This window comes from Anser cygnoides, chromosome 7 (assembly GCF_040182565.1).
Source record: "Anser cygnoides isolate HZ-2024a breed goose chromosome 7, Taihu_goose_T2T_genome, whole genome shotgun sequence".
Taxonomy (NCBI): Eukaryota; Metazoa; Chordata; class Aves; order Anseriformes; family Anatidae; genus Anser; species Anser cygnoides.
In genome coordinates, this window is record NC_089879.1 from 32,986,201 (window position 1) to 33,010,639 (window position 24,439).

Sequence of the window (24,439 nt, forward strand, 5' to 3'; positions counted from 1 at the left end):
GACATTCTTATAGAGGTTTCCACCTTTAGTTTAAAATATTGAGCTGTGCTATATATTACACACCTCCATATTTTGCTTAAAAAAAAAAAAAAAAAGGTATGAAGGATTCTTCAGAAAAAATTCTGAAGCAACTCCATCAGGAACAGACTTCATTCACTGTCAGACCAGAATGGATTTAGATATGGTAACCGAAAACTGAAAGCTCCGTAATCATACTAAATCAGAAGATTTTATAAACCTTCAGAATAGCTATGCTCGCAAGTCTTCTAAACATACTCTGCAGGGTGAGCAGAACTGTACTAAACGTTAGTTTAGTGAAGAACAGTTGAACATAGTTGCGAGCAAGACAGATTGGAGAAAGATTTTTTTTTTGTACCTGGATGCCCTCCTGTCCCCCATTTCCTCTTTCTGTCTTTGCAACGCTGGAGCTGTTGCCAGGAGCTCTCATTCCCGGGGTTGACGTACTCGGCTTGGACGCAGCAGCACTGCTCCATCATCTGGTCTGGAAGAGGTAGTGAAAGAGCTGTTAGCTCTCCTCAGCTGCTCATGCTCTGTAATACATCTATACTAAATCAAGTTGCCTTGATTACCACTTTTTTTTTTTTTTTTTTTGCTGCCGTTTAATACGTAGCATGAATAATGAATACTCCCAGTCAGCTCTTAAATAAACCCCTTAAGAAAGAAGCACTTAAAAAAAATTAATTTCAAAAATCACTTAAAATTTGGAAACCCAAAGTGGCAAACTGAGGTTTTATTTCACCATCCTGTCAGAGCCTTGGCACATATGTACTCCCAGATGCATTCCTCCTCGCTCATAGTTGGGGGTGTGCAATGCCCCCTGAAAATAACAGGCCTTAGAAACGGGGCAGGTATCCAACATGCTTGGAAGCCTCTATTTCTCAAGTGTTAGGTGACGGGCTTGGCGAGGGCTAAAAAGCCTGGTAATTATGGGGGTATTTCTGGTAAGCCATTAAAACTGCAAAATTCAGCCCTTGTAATTCCATATCTTTATATTCCATTTTGCTCTTTCACTCGTTAACTGTAGCAAATGCCCAATCTGAGCTCACAGTTGCTCTGAATTCATGGAGTTTGTTCAAACAGAACTGCACTAACATCCAACTTAGTGAACTTAGATCTTTGTATTCAGCAGCCAAGAAACATGCATACTGGATCTATCAAATATACATTTATCTACCCGGCTGAGAAAAAGGTAGATACACACAGATAAGCTGTGTTGTAAGTATAACACCAATGTAACCCAAGGCCAGAATTATGAAATCTCAACAATAAGAGGTAGCACATCAATATATCCTCTGTAAAACAGGAGATCATAAATATGGTTTGCCTCATACACATTTAATGTAGTGCTATATGTTATGTTAAACTCAGAATCATTTTAGTAGACCTATTATCAGAAAGTCATCTACATAAATGCAGACTGAATTAAAAATAAATGAATGCCACCTTTTCTGAATGCAGCTTCATTGATAAATGACAAAATGAAAACTAGAGGCACAGAGAGCACTTGGTTATTTACTCTGTAATTTTTGTTGCTTTGCAGAAGTCTTAGCAGAGCTAATTTTGGAGTTCAACCTTCCATTAGCCTGCTAAACATTTAGTGAAATGATCTAAAATCTCTCCCTATGCCACTTTACTTTAGATACATTTAAATAATTAATCTAAAAGAATAATCTAAAAATGGTAAACAATTACACTGTAGCAGCAAGAGAATTTCAGCTGATAGCTAATTAACTGATATGGCTACTATCTGGCATAATAGAAATCAAATGTAGATTATTTTCTGACTTCCAGAGTACTTAAAAATAACAGAAACAATGAGCAAGTTACTGCAAGCTAATGCTTAAGCCCATGCAAAGTCTACATTGAAGATTGTGATCAAAAGTCTAATAAAAGCAATGAAAATATTTCCACAGACCATAACGTCTCTGAATCATGCCTCTGTCAAAGTTAATTTGCATCATGTTGAACTTAGCAGTAAATCTGAAATTCAAACAGGAAGGATTTTTTTCTGTGCTATATTGAACTGACTTCATATTCTTCCAATCGCATCTGGAATTCCCACTGTTCTTTCCCCATACCCAGTTGTCATTTTACCGGCTACTGTAGGATATCGAGATCTAATTATGGGCTGCTGTGGAAGATGTTCCACAGAGGTTCCCATTTCTGTAAGGCTTATTGAAGATTCAGGCGTAGATCAGATTTTATACTCCTTCTATTCCTTCCTTACATTATTCTCATATCTGATTTAAATTTAAGATCATTTTTCTTTCCATGGACAGTATTTTTTAATAATACTTGAGGAATTTCTAATTCTGCTAAAAAAACACTGAAAGATTCTTTGCAAACCTCCAGACAGTCTTGAAGTAGGCTAATGTTCTAATAAGAGAGTATACTCTGAATTTATCACCTGTTATGCCAGTTATAAATTCACTGACATTAAAGAAACAATGAGGAGAATCTAATCTAAAGAAATGTGGAATGGAATGGTTCTGTTCAGTTCAGTGGAAAGGGGCCTTCGGAGGTCACCGAGTCCAACTGCCTGACCACTTTGGGGCTCACTAGAAGTTACTGAGGGCAGTGTCCAAATGCGCCTTGAACACTGGCAGGCATGGGGCACCAGCCACCTCACTGAGCAGCCTGCTCCAGCCTTTGGCCACCCTCACAGGAAAGCAATGCCCCCTCCTGCCCAGCCTGAGCTCCCCCATCGCAGCTTGGTGCCACTGGTGCTCAGGGAGCAGAGCCCGGCACCTGCCTATGCACGAGGTTGCCTCTCAGCCTCTTCTCCTCCAGGCTGGGCACCCCGAGCCTCCTCAGCCTCTCCTCACAGCACGTGCCCTCCTGCCCTTGGCTGGCTCTGTTGCCCTCCTCTGGGGAGGAATTCAACAAGGTCCTTTCAAGGACCTTAACATCCTTTTCATACTGCGGAGCCCAGAACTACACACAGTATTCGGAGGTGAGGCTGCACAAACGCTAAACATAATGGGAAAATCACCTCTTTTGCCCATCTGGCTCTACTGTATTTAATGTGTCCCAAATGTACTTCAGCATCTAAGCAGCTAACACACAGCTACAACACCACCATTACAGCAATGTTGAAGCCTAGTGCTTACCTTAGTTTAGCAGCAGGCAGGCAGGCACTGAAACTCTGGCAGCTTTACATTTTTCAGAAAAGGTTCTCAAAAGTCTGCAAAAAAAATTCCAGACACACACACAAGGGGCAGCTTCAGTCTTCTTTCCCCTGAGAGCATCATAAACTTGGGTATGTTACCCCTAACCTTACACCTGTGCACTTTGGTGGTACTCCATGCTGTCCGAGCTCGTGCCTTCAGCTGCAGCCCCATGGTGAGCCCAGCTCAGGCTGAGCAGGGCTCTGCTGGAGTCCCAGCTCAGAAGCCCTTGTTCCCCTAAGCCAACTCTAGGCATAGGTATCCTGGTCTGTAGTGTACCTAGCTTCTACCTGGATCTTGAACATTGCTTTTGCTTTTTGTTCCAGGACTTTAACATTTAAAGGTTTAAGGGTTACAGTTTAAAGGTATCCAAATCTTTCATTCTTGAGCAATCATTTAAAACAGACTTACAGCACTACATGATATAAAACAGTAGTTCTTTGGATCAACTAAAAAAAGAGGTTAGAGCGATGAATAAACAGTAAATAAATAATTATACGTCCTGATCCATCTTTTCTCCTTTAAGGACATCCATACTATTCCTTCATTTTAGAAGTATTATACATGTACTTGGTTCCTATTTTTGGAAAGTCTGTGTTGGAGTAGAGCTAGCTGTTATTATTTAGAGATTGCACCAGAAGAGGAGGATGTGAAACTGGTGGTAGCAGTACCATGCAACTGCTCACCAGCTCAGTTGTAATCACGGGATCTTGATGCCAAGTAAGGTACATATTTTTCAGTACTATAAAAAGCCTCAAGGCATGCTAAACATCTACAACAGAACTTATTTGCATAAATACATGCATACAAAAATTTCAGTATTCATAAAGACGTTTTTAATCTTTAGTCTTTCAGACAGGTCTTTTTAAATCAAAAATGTTCAAACAGTTCCTCGCGCTTGAACATTCCTTACTTCATGTCCATACAAAGAGTCAATTTGTTGAACTTGCCCTCTAAGGCATTTAGAAATTGTACTAAAATATCTGTACACTTTACATTCCAGTGCTCCTACTGAAGTCCTGCCATTTTTGTGCTACAGAGCTATTTGTGCAACTACAATATTTAGGTAGGCAATGACTTTAAGAAAAGGAATTGCTGTATTTGCAACCTCATGTTCATGCTTTAAAACTACTATTCTTGCAATATTTCACTCTGCAATCAAAACTGCACCCCTGTCACACCAATAATTTTGCTCATTTATGCCTCAAGTTTCCTGCATTAACAGCATAAATTTAGAGCTGTATTTTTGCTGCTCTCAGGAGAGCATAAAAAAGAGCTCCACATTTAATATCTAAAAGGCAAATGCATTAAGGAAATGAAACTTTGGCAATTTATGTATTGCTTCATCCTGAAAGAACAGAATTAAAAGATACCTAATGGACATCAGTCCCTTTGCAATTATGTTTCAGATAAAACCTTCCCTTAGAATCTGGCACATTAGACATATACATTTATACACATATACTATTGATTAGGAGACAAGAGCTTTGGTTTCTTAGCTGTGCCAGTTTACAGTAAACAGGAGTGGCACCTACCATTCTTAAATGTAGTTCATACTGTGAACTGAATTAAATGTAATTTAAATTATTATAATAAATTATAATAAATATATTATTACTAAATTATGCTACTAAGGTGATGAAATAAAATAAATGAGTTAGATCATCATATGCAGTGAGTGAATACTAACAACGGGAGTTATATTGATTACAATATCTGGGAATCTACAACACAAGATTAATACATCAGACAAATGTTCTTCAAACAAATTTTCTTGCAAATTCCTGTTCATCATCTTTTCAAACTTCAGTCATTGGCTTCTGTTTGTTTTTCACTGTTACCTGCCAAACACATGTGCCAAGTTCTGGTTATCTGGGCTTAGTTTTACAGAAAACTAATCACTTATCTTGTGATAGAGCAAGAGAGGGGCAAAAGAGTCATGCAGGATAACTTGAATATTAATTTTCACATGGAAAAGTTACTTATACTGAGATTTTTGGATGTTGAACTTGTTTACTATACAATACAGAGCAAGGCTATCATATACTCTTGAAACCTTTACCTTAAATTAATTTAATACACCTCCAGCACAAATATATACCAAATCTAGAAAATACGGATTTCACAAAACCATTTTATTTAAAGAGTTAATCAAGTAAACTTGCCTAGAACATGAAAACTATGCTGGGGCTATCAGTAACCAAAAGCTCTATCTGCACAAAGAGCAAAGAAAAATCCACACTGAGAAAAATACTTCTCTGAGAGAGTGGAAAATCTCATTTTAAATACCTAAATACATTGTGCTTTTTGGCATGAAAAGAAACAGAGAATTGCCCAAAGTAAGGGCAACATCAGGTCAGAGAGAAAATACAATATAAAGCAATTAACTACAGAGAAGCATACAATTAAAGTTTACTCTTTGGGGCCATGCCCTGATCAGAAACAAGTTCAGAAAGGCCTAAGGATAAAAATTATGCATAGTTACATGTGTAAATATATACATATATATATATAATATATATATTATATTATTTTATATATATATATATATAAGCAAATTGTTAGAAGGCTTATGCTTTTAAAGACTCATTAATCTGACCCAGAATGACCCATAATCCTTGGGTCATTCAGCATCTTTATCTCCTGCAGTTTATAAACTCTGTCACGATCCCCTCCTCTCTAGTCGAGGCCCCAGACTCAACAAAATCCTTTCCACTGAACCCTTTCTGTTGTTTCTTTTTCCCCCTCACATTTGCTTGAACTACCCCCTTACTCCATGTAGCCTGAACAGGGTTGATACATTGCAGCATTTTATTCAACCTTTTTCAAGTAATAGATATGACATTGCTGACTTTATTCAAAATTGCATGTGCTCAGTTACCCAACAAGGTCATGCTTCCCACAGATATTTTGGCAGTTAGTGAAACATTTGTTATGATTCAGTCAGTTCTAGCCTCAAGGTTTTACTCGCTGGACAGAGAAGCTTGCTCAGTATTTCTATAACACTTTATCACATGTGGCTTTTCATCTCAAAAAAAAAAAAAAAAAGAAAAAAAAAGGGACAGAATTCATCTTTTGATCTTAATACATCATTTTTTTCCCCATGGTTGCAAGTTAAGAGAAGTCCTAATGATATATGATGGACCATTAACTACAAAAAGTCACCACCAGGGGACTTGAAATTTCAAGCCAAAACTGAAGAGATCAAGTGGATAAACTTATCCCCCAGGTGAAACACTTCAGTAAAAATGACTAGAAGCAGCGTATTCTGCTGCTTAAACATCTGATGACTGTAACTTCCATCTGTGCCTTGCTGAATTCTGGCAGCAGGCAGGATTATTTAGTCTATTATTGTTCAGCCAGCGGGAAGACTTTATTATGGCAGGAAATGTGGGACAGATTTCTCAAATGAAGGCAGCTCTCAGAACAAATTAGTAACTGAAGAAATAGGACTCCACTAGAATGATCTGATGACCTGCTTATCTATAGGCAAGCTAGGCATCAAACAAAAATTGGAGTGACTTGTGATGGAGGATATTTAGATTTTGATTCAGCACATATCACTACCTCTGCAATCAATTGTGGAATATTATTTAATGTACTGAGTAAAATTAAGCTTTTCCTTTTTAATAAATGAGAAAGGTGTTTCTACTGTCATATGATAAGAGTAGAGATGAATTAAACTTCAATTCTTTACTTAAATTAATGAATTAAACCTTACTTATAGTGAAGTTTATTCTAACAAAAGCATTATATGGAATAAAATGTTCATACTTACCTGGTATGCCATGGAACAGCAGCTCTAAATCCTTTTTTTTGAATATGTTAGCTTGTATTTTGTTATTTCAACAGAAATATGCTTTAGACATATTTTAATAGTTGGAGATTGTACAGGGCACTTAAGTATAAGCAAGCAAAAATTTCATCATTTAACCATGTCCTTTAATTACGGGATTAATCTTCAAAGCCTTGTGGAGTACATCTGCAAAGTCTCAGAGAGAATAAAAGGATTACAGAGGATAAAAACCACACACAACACTAAAGGTACCAGTTGTATAAGTGAGCGGTGATAATCAAAAGATGCACATACACTAAGGCTATATTTATACACATAGATTACACAGCATATGGATGAAGGAACCACTATTCTTCTGTCCCTTTATACCTGCAAAACATATTGAGACAAATGCTTATGCAAGGCTGTTTTCATATTTTAAAATCAGCTCTTTCCTAAAACTGGGTGTTATGTATCACTTACAGTCAATCTCAGAAGGGGAGCTTCAGTGTATGATACGATTGTTCTCAATTACAGTTCTTTATCCAATGGATTCTGAAAGTGGAAACTTCTGGTTTACTGTAGTCTCCCCCCACAATGTTATTAGACTATTAAGTTAAAATATCTTCCTTTTCAGTCACTGTTTTCATGAGCTCTCCTAGATGACCACTACAGAGGTATACTTGCTTCAGCTTCAGAAAAGCTTAAGGTTACATGTGATTAAGAATCAGTCCTCATTCATGCTCATCTTGGCCTCTGGGAATTGCCAGATATGCTCCAGAACAATTTATTTAAATTATCATCATGTGAATTAAAGTTGTGAATGTATCTGAAAATACATTTTTACTAGCAGGTGAAAGATGTCAGTCCCTTCCTGCTTTTTATACCTATCTGATAAAGCTAGTCACCGTTAATAAGTGTTTTGTTCCCCAAAATATTTAAGATAAAGATAGTATCCCAGTTGAATAGTGTCAGCTTTCTCTTCTGCCCTCTGAGAAACTTGCAACTTGAAAGTGTATTTTGAGTTAAAAAACAAAGCACAAAGACCAGTCAGATTTATCCTTAGTTGAGGAAATACGATTCTATTTATGTTTAAAAGTTACTAGAGAAACCTGTTGAATTAGGTCTCTCTTAAAAATTGTCTCTTGCTGAACTCTCTGAAGAATACTTAATGCAGAATCTGGTAACTTCACTACATTACTTATGCTTAACAATAAAGCAGAACAGTCAGTCTTTTGAAATGAAATATAACAATATGAGGAACACTGAACATAAGTTATTTGAGAATATTGGATAATTTGTCTGTTATGGAATTCATATTTGTGCAGATAGCTAACAAAATACATGCAACACAACTAAAATAAATGGTTCATAAATGGTTCACTGGCCATATGTCTGGCTATGTATTTCATGCAGGATATACTCCTAGACAGAAATATTTCCAATATGTATACAAATCAGTTCAGTATTTTTCCTCTTAAGCATTAAAAATATTATGACTTTGTGCCCAGAACCTCATAATATTAATTTAAAAATTAAAATATTTTTCTTAAAACAAAACATTTTCTACGATTTAGACGTATAAACCTCCACAGTGCTCTGAAGTCCAAATTTCACTGTTAAATGCACCACACTACGGAAGAAATCTTGGAAAAAAATCAGTGTAGGAAGGTGAATGGATCTGAATAGGAAGGTTAAGCTTCAAGAGAAGCTTGAGAGATACAGCCAGGCTAGGCAGGAGAGAATACTTTGTATGTAAAACACCACTACCTGCTTGCTTTTTATTAACACTAGTGAAAGGAGAGGTAGCAACATCTCAGGCATCCTTGAGCACAGCAAAAGGCTGCTGTCTGGAGCCCGAACTCCTTCCACAGCTGTGCTGCAGACTCCAAATGCCCTGAGGAGGACCAGTAACTACCTAGCAAAAAATATTACAAGCGCTGTTTAGCTCTACTGAAATAAACAACTATGTGTTCACTGCATCCCCACATCAGTGTTCCAGTTGCTCAAATGTGAGGAGACACAAACATATCAGAAGGACATTTGCTAAAAACTGAGACCAACCAACCCTCTGGGTAGGGAAACTAATCAAGGAAAATAATTACTTTTATCAATTCCTTGAAACGCAAATCCAACAGATCTGCTCTGCTATGACATTATTGTTATGTAGGATTTCCTGGCTGACAAAATAATCACATCCATTAAAAGATAACCAGTGTCTGACTGAGAATGAAGAATGTGTTGGACTCAGTCTCTCCTTGGAGACCTTTCATGTACTTTTGCTGTTCTACTTCAAATCCTACCTGACGGCATGCAATCTAGCAGAAGCCAAAAAGGTCAAATTACTGCCCTTGTAGGAATTCCCTTAATCATGTCCTAATATTCTGTGTTTGTTTAAACACAAAAATAAGATGTTCAGTTTTTACATGGTTCTTTCTTTTCTACATTCTCCTCTTAGCTTCAGTTTGGAATGAGATGCCTGTTAAGAAGGTGGAGTCTCTGAAGTGGTAACAAAACATTCTCCCTGGTTCTCTGAGTAGCATTTCAAATGTTACTAAGATGTAAGCCTGTCCCCAGTCTCTAGATCTGTCTTCTAGCCAAACTTTTGGAGCAGAAAATAACCTGATAAAAAATTAGCAAGCTCTCATTGCAAATGCACTCTTTTCCCTAATATTTGTTCTCTTATTTTTTCATTGCCAGACAAAACAAAAACCTAAATACATTTCTATGATTATGAGGACTCAAACAAATAACAGCGCTAATCATATGCTAAGTGGCAATTTTGTAAATTCTGAGTATAGTTCAAGTAATACCAATCTAACTGAGAGCATTACATAGCCATAAAAGTAATATGAAGCTAAGTTTTATAATTTAGTTGCCATTTACATACATTACTTCCAATATTAGAAAACAAATTTGTAGCTCAAACTGTCTTCCTCAGATGCATTTAAAGTATATGAGATTAAAGAAGCTGTAGTTTAAATTACTGTAATGCAATTATCACAGATTATTACTTGTACCCCAAAAATGGAATTTGAATTGAATTTAGGATTGGTTTGGAGAGAAATGGTACTGCTGCCAAATTTTAGCCATCTTTCTAGCCACTTAGACAACAAGGTCACCTTCTACTTCTTATTGTCTTATATTTAAGGAAAGCAATAAATTAAACTAGAAAACTGAAGTACTCATAAAACTGAAGGGAAACGTGAATGCTTTTGCATCTAAAACTGCATATACACATTCACAAACAAAACCTACTAAAGAACTATGGATGACTTTATTCTAAACAAAAAATGCTTTTCCTTAACCACTTTTGACTTTTCACCCGTAATTTTCCATATGGTTTCAAGGCCAACTAACAAATACAAATATTCTATTAACAATGGAATAACAGCATACTATGCTCTCATCCAAAAGCACTTCACGTTCTTGCTCCTATACACTCTTATCTAAAATTCTACGTAACATTTCTCCTTTCAGTTGTGTTCAGTAAAATAAATGTGTGTACAAACACACAGTAATGTCATGTAGATAGACAAACGTAGAGTGGCTGGAAAAATAAGAGAGGGTCTGGTATCACTTGGAAGGAACCTCACCTACTGCACTAGAATCTGTTAATCAGTTCAGTGAGAACCATAGAGCAACTCTGTAGAGGGAGACATTTCAGAGCCTGGCATCCTCTATCTAATGTGCTCTTGTACTATTAAACCTTGTCTTTATGTTGCTACTTTATTTTCTAACTTGCATACACAGATGATCATGGACAGGAGAGATATCAAAATATCGAGAAAAAGCAGGAAATTGGTATTAACTGTAAAGCACAAGGGTATATTACTTCATATCTAAATCCCTCACTATCTTGACAGAAAAATAAATTGTCTTGTATTTTGGAGCCAAGCATGTTTAAAGGATGAGCTCCAGGTCACTGAGAAAAGAGAAAGGGAGAAAATTAAATCTCTAATGCAAGCATAAGTTATTTTATTGACACTCTTGTTTACCAGTAGTGCCTGAAGTTAAGCATGCTGGGACATAAACTGGATAAATGGTTGGTTAAAAAAGGAAAAATTTTGATTTCTACGTATCGAGTAACCTAAATATCACTTGCTGACAATCAAGTTAAAATACCAAAACGTTTTCTAGCATGTTTTTCTTTTACTTGCCAGTATTCTCTACAGTTTCTTCACATATATGGTCTTGGGGTACTGTCCATGTTTTTCCACTATTTTTCCCTTCTACAGGCTTGTGCAGGCTGCAATGCTCTCCTTGTGTGCTTTTCACATGCTCTTCCTCAGCCTAGTTTAATATTAAACACAGGAATTATGTATCTCTCACTTTTTCCCTTTGAATCAATTAATCTCATAGTAAGCACCTGAGGAAAAAAAGTACAGAAAAACACACGTATAAAATTAATATGAATTTCTGATACGTAATTTACGAGTTTTTTTTCCAAAAAGTATCTAATTGCCTCTTGAATTTAAATGTACATTTAAATAACATACAACATAACAACTCCTATTTCAGATAAAAGTTTTAGCAACAAACCTGCCTACTACTGCATTGTGCTTGGACCTGTTGCACTTTTTGTATGCTTCCACAGCCCGCGGTGGCAGTAGTCTGAAATAGCTTCTAAAGGCTGGGCGCCTGCTAAGGTGCTGGAAGAACAGATTAACATAGGTGTGATCAAAACAGATCGATGCTGTTGTGGCACTCTGCAGACACCCACTTGGGAAGCAGGAGATGAGAAGGGAAGCAATGCTGATCTGCAGGCTGGAGCTGTGGCATCCCTTGAGTGTGGCTGGCCAGTGAGTAAGCTCTTCAGATATGGGCAAAGTACTGCATTTAAGCGGTGCAAAGCACTGTTTTGGTTTGCTTCATAACTCCTGCGGCTGTTATCAACCACCACCAGGGAAAACTGGCTGGGAAGGAAGATAAAAACCAATGTTAAGGGAGAATAAGGGAGTTTACTAAGGGAGAATAAGCTGCACCGAAAGCAAACGTTCCCATTTCTGTGGCACAGGCAAAACTGGCAGCTCACAGCCTTGCAGCTCAGGCAGCCCAGCAGCCGGGAGCCACGCTGCAGGCAGGTGGGGGAGCGCCAGACCCAGTGCCACAGCCCCAGGCCGCTGCCATTTGTCAGCAGGAGCTGTGGTCAGGCCTGCAGGTGCCTTGCCACTGTGCCAACTTCTTGCTGAGTGGCGGTGCTATGTTAAGGCCCCACGTGGGGAGCCACAGTGTAGGAGAAGCCCCAGCGTTTCCCTCTGGCCTAGGCCAGTAGCAGTGAAGTCACAGGTCGATTCCCTGCACGATGCACAGCCTGTCGTCCCCGCTGGCGCCTTGCCTCGAACTGGGGATCCTCCCTCAGCTTGCTAACTGCCGATTTCTCACAGAGGTCTCACCTGTAGGACAAGTCACAGAACACCTATAGCAATGTCCTGCCTACACCGCTGTTTCCTCGCATGCAGTTATGCTGCTGGCGCAAAGATTTTATTCCAGAGCCAGGTGTGGCTGTTTTGCATCAGAGTCAAAACACATTGCTGGGGACAGGGCAAAGCTTTTCTTCCCCACATGTATCTCCCTCCTTTGATGCTACCGAGCACATCAGTCTCTAGCCCCACTGTTCCTGTGAAAAGTCCTTTTGGTACATTTCAGTTGGAGTTTCTGACAGAACATTATGGTCTCTCTGGAGGAGTGTCTTACATCTGAATCACTAAGCTGAACATGATACACATTCAGCTACCCCATATCTTCTTAAGATCCAAATGTAACTAGATTCCACGCAAGCCCATTGCTCTTGTGTGCTGTAAATCACCAACCTCAGCAAAGCTGAGTCATAAAACTGTAACTTAAGAGGAAGAAACATTCCTTATGGCAACAAAATGCTATCGCATCTGATGACTCCTACCCTTTCCTTCTCTTATGTTGTCTTTATTCTGTCATGTTCAGTAGATAATTAATTAGAAGATAGGAATTAATGTCTTTCCTCTCTAAGCAGTACTTTTGTATGAATTTTAATCATAATGTAGCACGAAGCTCCATATCCCATCTCACATGCAGCTGAACGCTATGTTGTTACACCTAAGACCTAATCCCTTTTCTGTGTAAGTAACAGATAGATGTTTTTAACCTATTTGCATTCGTCATAATTGTGGTTTGAGTCCGGAGAAAACTGATTACACTGCCTGCTTTGTTTGGGCAATTCCAGGAAATTAATATGTGCTAAGCTGTTTCTCTAGATACTGCAGACTTGTGTTAGCTGCTACAGTTACTGAGCAAATATAAAATATGCTCCCTGGCGATGCAAAGACACCTATGGCCTTCACCACTGCCTGCTTCTACTTTGATATCCAAAGCCAGATGAGGACACATCGTGATCTTAGGTTGCAAACAGCCATCTAACTCAGTGCTACTTACTGCAGCCGATTCAAACCCATTCATAGATGTGGAACCAATCCCAGCTTGGCTGCACCTGATCATTAATCTCGACACAGCATGAGGGAAACTGTCTGCCCTACCCAAATAAACTAATGACAATGCCATGTATCACCTGGATATTGCCCCCTATCCGTGTAGCACGGTGCTCTCCAAAGAGATCTACATATTTTATTACAAAGATATTTGACAAAAACAAATTGAGAGAAAATACAAAACTGTCTATATGACAGGGAGTCTAGTTAATGCACCTCTCTGATCATATATATATGAAAGAATTTTCACTTAAATCATCTTGTATTTCCTTTAAAACAGTACTTCAACGATTCTTTCTTGGCCCTTCTGCGCATTGCAAATAATTTCCAAGGTAATTCTTTTTCCATGCAAGTATTAGTAATACAGCTAGTGAAGCCAGTTTCCCAACATGATGCTTGGCATATGTAGGGGAACTTCTCATCTGGAGATGATGTACAGAACATTGCAGCCTCTGGCAGGCTGTCTGTAGGGTGCAGGCACACAGCTACAACTGTGACATCAGGGCCAGACAAAAGAACGTCGTCATTGTCAGGCTCTGGGTTCTTCTGACTCACCACAATCACTGGTGGTCCAGAAAGAGTAGGGGATGTCCAGATAAAAAACAAAGGAAGCCCAGCAGCTGAAAGCAGGGATAAGAAATCCAGAAATATAACTGCAATATATAGAAATATATCCTTCTGAACCACTTACACTGGGCATGCTGCCTAGGTCACATCTACTACAATATCTTACGGTAGTTGCAGCTTTTCGAGTAGACATTTTTCAACTAGCTGCAGCAGTGCTAGCTGTCTGCATCATTCTTATTTTCGTTGTTCTCCTTTGAAATAGTTCATCATGGCTTTAACATCTTGCCTGCTAATGCAGGAGAATTGCGGACTACTAGGAAAAGAGAGAGTATGCATGCACCAGACCTGCAGGAATTTCCCCATCCACAGTCATTAGGAAAAAGAACAGATATGAGTCTTTCTCAATAATTTCATTAATCACATTTCAAGCTTTTATTTACATTGGAAATTGATATAAAATGTACCTCATTTATTCTTATGTAGTTTTGTGCATTTGTATTGCCACAAGCATTTTCTTCTACCCTTGTAATGAAATCTTTAGTTATGGTTTTTTTTTTTTTTTTTTTTTTTTTCGGGCGGTGGGGGAGGTTGTGGCCATGTAAAAATGAGACATGAGTGAAACTGTAAGTTCCAGAAGCCTGATTTTGCTCCTATTTTCCTGATTTGTACAAACTGCCAGGCTTTCACAACAGATAAAAATTCCTTGTTTTTCAATTCTGCTCTGTCAGACACTCACATCCATGATACTGATCTCAGTGCCACAAGAGAAAACTCTAACTAGATTACTGACATAATGGAAGTACTGTAATACCTACAAAGTAGTAAATAAAAACAGAATCTGGCCTGCAGCTCATACCTTAACATGCATAAAATTTTTATTTCATTTCAATTCCATACTTTTTTTCTTCTTCCCCAGCACTTTCAAAAATATATTTTGGAATTGAAACCTTCCAGGCTGGAATGAGTGTTTTTTAAGTGAGAAAAATCCATTTGGCTGCCTTCCAGTTAGATAAAGCTAAAAGATGATTTTTACTGACTTAAAAAAAAAAAAAATGCACATGCTTTTACTTCCACAGACATCATCCAAATTACTTTAATTCATGAAATTTAACAACCGAATATTTTTTGCATTCGAAGTTCAATCATCATGACACAATTGAAAAAATGTTTGCATGTGAAAAATTGGTTTGTTTACATGTCTTTTAAGATAAGAAAAGATTCCAAATTTAGAAAAAACATGTATTCTATCAATAATTCAAGAAATACTGTGTCAGTTTTTTTTTTTTTTTTTTTTTTTTTTGTGATCCCTCTCCCCCATCCCATTTTTTTTGGATAGAAACACATGCAGATGGGGAAGAATTTATTTCATTTTTTTTTCCAAGATGTCTTTTGAAGGATCATGTCTTGTACCAAGTGCTTTTTATCCATTGTATTGGGAGTAAGATCAGATCTAAATTGTATTCTGCTGCCATGATGACTGATGTGTATAAATATTCATGAGTTAACACCTGCAGTTGGCTATTTTCTAAAAGCTGTGCAACTGTTATTGCAGTTGTAGCTGTGGACTGTAACATCTCATTTGAATTCATGAGACTTGTTATACATTTTAAAATATATATGAAGTGATATTAAAGTCTAATGAAGAACAAGAATCCCATCTGCTACCTGCAACCTAGTAATACCTGCATAACATAACAGAGGGAAACAGTAATGTAAGCAGTGAAGATGGAAACTTGTTTGTTTATTAAAACTTCAAATTTGTTTTGATTATTCGTTCTAATCTCTGTTGGTAAAAATTATGTTCCAAAGTGGCATCTTTCCAGATATCTGTAGAGATCTTTGAGTTTTAGCCCACTAAAAGTTTGGCAGAGAATCTAGCTGCCAAATTTTTCATAAAGAAAAAAACGACTTAAATTCTGTAACAACAGCCTATTTGATATTCATCTTTGCTCACACATGAGACTCTCTTGAAGATGTATGCATACTTGTTTCTACAGACTGCAAGACAAATTAATTTAAGGTTTTCAACTGAGCTTTGTGTCAAGAGAATTGCAGGGACAAAAATGTTATTACTTTAAAAGTTACACTACCTGGAAAGATGTAAGATGTTCTTCTTCTTAATACAAAACAACATAGTTTTTTCTCATTTGCCAATACCTTTCTGAAGTGATTTTCCCCAAGTTTCCATCACTAGTTATTTTTGAGCTCAGACAGGAAAGATTGAAAAGTGACTTCCAGGAGGCTGTGAAGATTCAGAGTTTAGAATATGACGACATTCTTGGTAGGATCCTGGTATCCGCTGCCTAGGGATAATAAGCACCATAACATACCTTTAAAACACTTTTCTTTTTTTGCTCTTTACAATTAGATTTATGGTGAAGGGAGGAGCAGGCGTGTTTTCCACTGACATCAGCAAGGCTGACATTTCATGCCCTGCCTGGTCCTGGTCACTGGCATCATTTACTGTAGTATGTAAACATCTCATAGCTTGAAAAAACTAACCAACCCATTCCCAGAATATTTTTAGTATAATGAGATGTCACTATATCTAGTTTACCAAGAACACAAGTATTTAAAGAGTTTCCAAGAAGCCTGGAGAGTAACTGAAGAAGTTTGGCTGTGGGTTGAGATTAAGTCCCAGGAAAGCGCTCAACCTCTGTGGTTTTGTATAGGTAGCTAATATAAGTGTGCCATACTTACCTAACCAGGATATTTGTATTTGCTGTAGTATAAATTGATGGCATTATCCAGTGGCCTGAACCTCATGTTCAAGACTGTATTTGTAATGCAATGCCAGTGTTATACCTATACATCTTTATGAACAGGACCGGTGATCACACTAGACTTGCAGGAGCAGCAAAACTCTAGTTGCAAGAGGGATATGACAGCACTCTGCAGTGCCTCATGATCCCCAAAGGGATCATAAACCCAGCACAGATTTGGAGTTCTGTACACTAACAAAGCTGTTTAAGCTATTTAAACTCAAGTCCGTTCCAGCAGTCTTGGTCACCATTTCTGATTATTTTCTTAAACTTCAAACTATGCTAGAATAAGGCTAACTGCCCATTTATTAGTAATTTGTGCAGCCTGTAGTAATTCTGATCCTATAACACTGAAAAGTCAGAAACTGAGAAAACACTGAGAGAATACCTTTTAAATATATGTATATATATATGTATCGGTCGAACAGGGTAACAGAAAAGGGCATATTTTTCAGTTAAACTCCAGTTTCTCAGATGATAGATGACAACCAGCATTTTAACCTAAGAGCTTCTCAAGCCTGAAATGTCATTTTCCTTCTCAGCTGTCCTTGCCCACATGCTTTCATGTGAAAATGGAAGAATCTGTCATACATCAGAAAAGTAGTTGCTTGCTAGTTGTATTCATAGTCACTAAAGGCAAGAATATTTAAAAAGCTTATAAGAAAGATTATTTTATAGGAACTCATTTATGCAAACTTTTGTGCTGTTCACATAAAACCTACGCACATTCACAAACATTCATTATCACCTATTAGATAAACATTAAAAATAAACACAATCTAGTAAGAATATTACAGGGCAGAAGTCTCAGACATCACCAACAGAACAATGACACAGAGCCCTAATGCTTTTAGGTAATATTCAATTGTGTCTTAGAAAAGTCAGATTTGGCTGAAATTGGATTTTACGTGTTAACTGCTTAAATCACTTTTGAAAAGAAACCATACCATCCTAGAGTACTAAAAACTGACAGAATCCCATCTCATTTGTGGTCTTATTTTTTTTTAAGTACCCTATCAGTATACAAATTGCACTCAGAGTACCGCCAATCACTTCATTTTGATGCATGATTCAGGACTTCGCATATAATTACAGCTTTGGTTTTCTGTGGTTCCTAAGCAGACTTCTAAAGGAAACTGGGAAAAAAAAAAAAAAAAACATACAAGAAATTGCAGGCTATATGTTTTTTAAAATCCTACAGGCATCTAAGGAAAAACTTTGCAGAACAATCTCTTAATAGCATTTAGTTATCAGAAGGCAGACAGACAGAAAGCCATTGGAAAAAGTATCTTGATCTTGAAATGATCATATAATAATTTCAGCATCAAAGGGAGTAAATTCTGACTTCAACACATGAAAACACATAAACACATTGCATAAAATATTTTACTGTATAATATCAAGGTGCCAATCTAAAGAGTATTGAACAATCAGTGGCATTTTCTTTGTGTGTATCTAACCCCAAATTCATCTGAAATTTAGTATCAGGTGTCTGGGGGAGAATGAGCTCACTAAGGGACTATGACTAGGCCTGTGCAGATTCATCACCACATTCTCTGTCAAAGAGAATGAAAACACAGGACTCAAGCCTGGTCCTCAATGACCACAATTTCCTTATAGGTAGGGTCAAGCATTTTCTGTGTTTCTTAAACTAAAAGAACAAAATGCAAACAGGAGGAGAAGAACTTCAAAGATTTCTTCTTTCTTCATTCTGAAGAAAAGCTGTAGGGGGAGGAAAGGATACAAGAGCAAAAAGCCAGAGAAGTATGGAAAGGATGGGGTAATGAGGAGTTAGCATGGACAGACATAGACAACATTCACTGCGTAGACTTCTGGAAGAAAAAGGATTTTTTTAATATTTAATTTTTAAGTGTAGCTTAAAACCAAAATATGCTAATGATCTATACTAAAAATCTTCTATTTTCCATAGATACACCAAGCTTCTTTACTAGAGACATTTCTAAACTGTTTATATTGGCCCCTTGTGACAGTCTCCAACATGCACAATAATTACAGCATTTCTGTCTCCATATCACTGAAAATATGCAATCTTCTACATCATTTCCCTTGAAAGATGCATTTAAATGCTCCAGTGGTGCCACACACAGCTTTCTACACTGCCTTTCACCCAGCAGCTGCAGCACAGGAAGAACAGGTCTCTCCAGAAGGAGGAAGAGGAGGCAGCAGCAATGCTGACTTGTTAAAATCCCTGTCACTAGCACAGAAGAAAAATTTCTGCTCTGTTAATAGAAATCTGAGTGCTTTACAAATGGCACAACAGATGCAGTGCACCAATGGAAATGATGTAGACAGTGATGCTGCAAAAGCTTTTCAGGCAGAAACACAGTTGTCATGGGCTGAACAAGTCTCGCACACACGTTGCCACAGGAATAATTTTAGGAACAATTGGTGGGGCCCTAAGGTAACCCCCCTGCTCTTTCTGAAGAATTCCTTGGGGTTTTAATTTCCAGATGGAGAAACCATAGAGCTGAGTTCATCATGTCATCTACAGGATGACATCTCCCACGATGCAATACCCCCTGTCACTGAAATACAGTGCCAAGCATTGGGTATGAGCCTAGTACATGAGGTAGAAATGGAAACCACAGCCTTCTGCTGCAGAGATGCAGGCCAATAGTTGAGTCATCTCAGGAGCTTCATCTAAATCCTTATACACTGTTTTTTACATTAGAAAATTGATGAACTGATACAAATGTGTGCTGCCAGGACTCTGCCATTCAGGTGGAAGGAAGGGAGTAAAGAGAACAAACACTGAAGTGTTCAGGCAGAGTTTTCTGATGAACAGTATGCTCCTCATGCATTCCTGGCAGCATACAAGACTATATCGTAATTAAAACTATGCAAAAAATAATTCAAGATTAAAAATGCAGGGAAACAAACAAACAAAAATCAATGCTACCTGAAAGGCAGATCAAAACCTTGCCTTGACAAACAGGTTGGCAAAGGGACAGCTGGCCGAGAATTCATTTACAATTAATCTGTACTAGACATACTGTTTAGCTGCATTATCTGATTCTACCTCATCTTCTGACTCAAGGCCTCATTTGTTATGTCCTGTCTTTTAGTCTCGAAATACAATGGCAAAGTGATTGCGTGTGATTTTACGCTTTTCTGTGCCCAGCACAATGAGACTGCTCAACTGCTCCAAAGAGCTATGATGAGAAAAGAAAGTCCAAAGCCGCCAAGGAAAGCACTATAAAACATCTTATGCTAGAGCATCACTTTTTCAATATTATATATTTTAAATTGCCTTAGATTTTCTTGAAGTAAAAAAAATTAGACACATTGAGACAAGAAATTATCAGATGCATTTCATCCAGTTAAAATATTCAAGAGCCATTTGGAACTGTACTAGTCCACTGTGATTCAAAATGCTAAATGCTTCATCAAATACTACCAGATAGGAGGATTTCAGTAGCAATTTGTGACTATGAAGGTGAAGTAGTTGCACAGTGGGCTTCTATAACAGCATATAATCTTCTTAACTCTAAAAGAGGAACCTCAGTTTGACACTTACTTGGCTTCCCGCAGACAGCCTGTGTGTCTGGGATGCTTTATGCCTTTCAGACTCATTAGAAACTCTATTAGGGCTCACTATAAATAAAGTGGAGCCTTCTCACTGCAACAAGTTTCAAAAAGGAAAGAGAACATTTACAGAAGAAGAAATTAACTTGGACAGTTCTCTCTTTTGCTTTTTCTTCATTCACTTTTAGGCAATTATACATGTATGAAAATACCTAAACCCCTTGAATCCAGGTTCTTCTGTTGCTTAATTCAGGTGTGAAGTCATAATTCTGTGCTTGCAACATCATGAGCTCTCTGGAAATAACTGCCATTTTACAAAATCAGCAGTTTAGAATTGTTCTGCAGAACAAACGAAGAAGAAAAAGGATCCAACCCTATGTGACACTATATGCCTAGTGCAAGAGTGAAAGTCCAGTTATTATTCCATAACTATAAAGTGTTTGGGTTTATTGTAGTAAAATTACAAGAACCAAAGGATCAATACTGAGAAATATCGTTTTGTCTAAGAGGAAAAAATAGCTTCCAAACAAACATAAGATGACGATTCTATCAAGCTTCATTTATTTATACACACACACACACATAGAGGAACACACAGCCCTTCTTTCCTATAAAATGTCTCCCAAATCATATCTCAGCATTATTTTCATTTTAGAAGGAAATACTCATTAAACTCTGTCTGGGGACAAGAATATAAAGAACTGCTATAGACTTTTATATTGAATGGAGCTTCAATTTCAAATGAGAGGAAATTCCTTTCAGGCTCTGCCTAAGAAGTGGCCTTAGCACTTCTAAGACCACGTGGCAAGCCAAATAAAATAAAAATTGTCTGGTAAAATTAGAATGATATTGATAGACTATATGTTGTAATTTCCCAATATAATTGCATTTATGTAGGAGGGGGTCTCTTGACTAAGAGCTACATGTCAGGTTTGCTCCTTCCTCATCGCTTGCCAGGATATTAGAGGGACAGAAATAATGACTGGAGATTCACAAAGACTGGGCTTACAGCAAGGATGATCAGCCTCAGCTCAGGAAACCGCTCAGTCTTCTGAGACTGGAGCTGTGAAGCCACCCCTGACTGGGCATGGCTGGTGGGCAAACTCTCCCCTAACATCAGTCTGGGTTTCTTTCCTCAGTAACTCTGAGGCCACTTGATATTATATTATCACACGTGGATAGTAACAGAGGAAACACTTGCTTCCTGCAATGGCTAGATGATACCACTTAGAGAATGCTTTATGCCAAAAATAGATAAAACATTAAAATAAAATCCTTTCTGCTGTCAAACATTTTGGCACTGCAATATAGAACATACAGCCAGTGTTGAACAGGAATTGGGGTTGCAACAAAGCAAGGAAGTCTTTAATGAGACTTCCTTTTGGGAAAAAGTTTTGCGTGTGCTTAGACAGCTAATGACAAATTACTAAAATTTTTATTTAAGAAGAATCTCACTGAAACACTTTCCCCTTTGGCGTACTCTTTTCAGCAGGCTCAAGAGATGCCAGACAAACATATCTCCAGACCTTTAACTGTACATAGAGTCTAGCTAACATAAAGATAACTGGGAGTTAAAACATGCAGTTAATGTCTCAGATAGTGGGAAGCTTTCAGGACAGGAAGATTAGCATCTGACAGCACAAAGAGTTATGATGACAAGACACTGCAATAAAATACTGTTAGAATAGCAACTAACCTTCTGCAAAAGTGATAAGACATGAATAATAAAATTAAACAGATGAAGGAAACTAACACAAAAGGAAAGATGAAATGATTTTGAATCCCTGCTTATACTGCAACATTATTTCTTCAGAAGCTTTATGTCAATAGCAGACCTCAACTGTTTAAAATAAATGACTGCAGTGGTATGGAAGACAATGAGAAGAGGATAATTAACCTGCTGACAATACAATGATAAATTAAAAACAAAACAAAACAAAACACATTCAGCTCATTTAAAACCTGTAAGTTTGAGGGCAGTCTCAGGAGCATGTTGGAAGATGTTACAGTCAGAGTCCTATTTGAGTGATAGAAGATATCATATAAATATATATATATAAATATGATGTCTTCTACCACAAAGAGGTAAGGATCACACTTGTCAAGCAAACAGCATGTTGAACCCTCAGAGAAAAGGAAAATGAAGCCACTGTTCACAGAGAACACTAAAAATCGATACACAAACCTGCAGTCCATCCACATCTGCAAATGCTTCTACCATCCTTCCAAGAGATACATATGGGGATATAATCCTGGTCAGCATTTTCTGTAATAAACTGTAATGAAAAATAAGAATAAGTTTATTCTTTGATTTCAAAAGCTCTAGCATCTGATGAATGAAATCCAATTTCATTAAAGTCAAAAGCAAACCTCTACTTGTTTCAAAGAGCAAAATTTCACTGAGTGATATCGTAAAATACAAAAAATGCAACAGGAACATTCCTTACTGTTTAATTATTTTTAGTCCTAATCAATTACCATAAATTTGCACAAAAAACAATACTCATTCTAGCCCCTAGAAGTTTTGGTGTCTTCACTGAATTCACTGGGACAGTGAACTTGAAGATTTATTTACAACTGCGGATATCCAATCTAATCTTAATTAAAAGTGGTTAAAAATAATAATAGAAATAAATATACGTCCCAAGTATATTCTGCCAGATGAAGAGAAACAAACTGTGTAATGAAAATCAGAATTAAAATAAAATCCTGTTTGCTCAGGTTTTATTGTAATGCACCTGCACGCTTGGTGATTTTTCATAGTTCCCCTCTTCTACTACTAATATTGCATTTTCGTGTCTGGAAAGCAAATTACCTCTTTTTGGGAGGAGCTCGTGTTCTTTGCTGATGATATCTAAGATCATGCTCGGCAACACACAGAAGCTGTGAGATTTCATTGAGATGATCAACATCTCCGACTTCCAGTGGAACAGCACGTATAATCTTCTAACTGAAAATCTGGTAAAAGGCAAAAATACTTGCCCCTGCAAGGGCAAGTTTCCAGGTCTTTTTCTTTGTTGCCATTGTTTTTTTCCTATGAAAAAATGAAACTACAGAAATGTTAATTTCACTTTAAAAGCCGTTACTAAAATTTTCACTTTAAATATGAAAATAATTAGTAAGAGATAAATGCACTTATTGTGGTTAATATATAACCCAGCCAGATTCTACTTCTAAAAGTTCAGCTTGAACCCCAGCTCTACTGGGATCAGGAAACAAAATGGGCTCAAAGTGAAGCAAAGAGCATTCAGACTAAAAAGACATAGAGAGATTGAAGAGTGAGATGAAAGGAGGAGGGAGGAATGGTATTTTGTTAAAAAAAACAAAACACAATATACTTACCAGCCTGAACTGTGCTACACCTGATGCAAAGTCTCCTTTGCTGTATATAGGTTTTGCTGTGAGCCCAGTAAAAATATGGAGTGGGTTGAAATAGCTACTGTTTTAGGATTCATCCTCCCCAATGTACTGCTGGGAAAACTTGGTGAGTGTCTCAGAAATGTCTTTAAGAATTCTGGAAACCACAATACAAGCAGCAAGTATTCCTTCCTTCCCTTCATAAAATGCTGAAATCTGAAGCTGAAATGGTCAGTTCAAATCCCTGATATTGACACCCATTATCTCACTACTTTTGACAAGATAAAATTGAAGAAACCAAAAGAAGTTAGCTGAGACTCAAGGATGCTTAGTTTCAGCATTTCAGTAAATTATTTTGTTTATTCTTTATTTTGAAAGTGGACTGGCCTTCCTGAGTGTCTGGACATGGACAGGAACACTTCACAAAAGAGCAAAAAGAGCAGGACACATATAAAAATAAAAACATAAAAAAACAAACAACAAAAAAAACCTATACCAACCAACCAAATAATAATAAAAAAAACAAAACACAAACTTAAAATTTAAGCTTACAGTTTATTTTCAAAAAAGTTCTCTGTGATCACTTTTGCACATAAACAGAGTTGCTCTTGTATTCATAGAACTTCTTAAAGTCCACAGATAGGTCCTCAGTATGATTCTATAAGTTATGAGATTCTATAAAATTCTAAGATTCTATAAGATACGATTCCATAAGTTACACTGAAATTGTGTGGATTTTAAACTACAAATCACTATAGATCCAAAAGTTCTTATTCGAAG

General features: G+C 37.3%; 1 protein-coding gene and 1 long non-coding RNA gene across 5 annotated transcripts in view; one reads left to right on the top strand and one right to left on the bottom strand.

Annotated features, from left to right (window-relative positions):
• Positions 1 to 22,417, bottom strand: part of MBL (mannose-binding lectin) — a 52,264-nt gene extending 29,847 nt beyond the window's left edge. For 2 of the 3 annotated variants that reach the window (XM_067000153.1, XM_067000152.1), the window contains exons 1-2: positions 1,937 to 2,025; positions 377 to 502 (exon numbers count right to left, since the gene is read on the bottom strand). The gene's annotated coding sequence lies outside the window, so the exon portion shown is untranslated. Of the gene's footprint in view, positions 1 to 376; positions 503 to 1,936; positions 2,026 to 3,131; positions 3,206 to 6,966; positions 11,333 to 11,505; positions 11,880 to 16,084; positions 16,298 to 17,144 lie in introns of those variants that run through there. The other variant, XM_067000151.1, reaches the window with a different exon arrangement.
• Positions 1 to 24,439, top strand: part of LOC136791208 (uncharacterized) — a 102,684-nt gene that overhangs the window by 56,265 nt on the left and 21,980 nt on the right. The window lies entirely within an intron of this gene.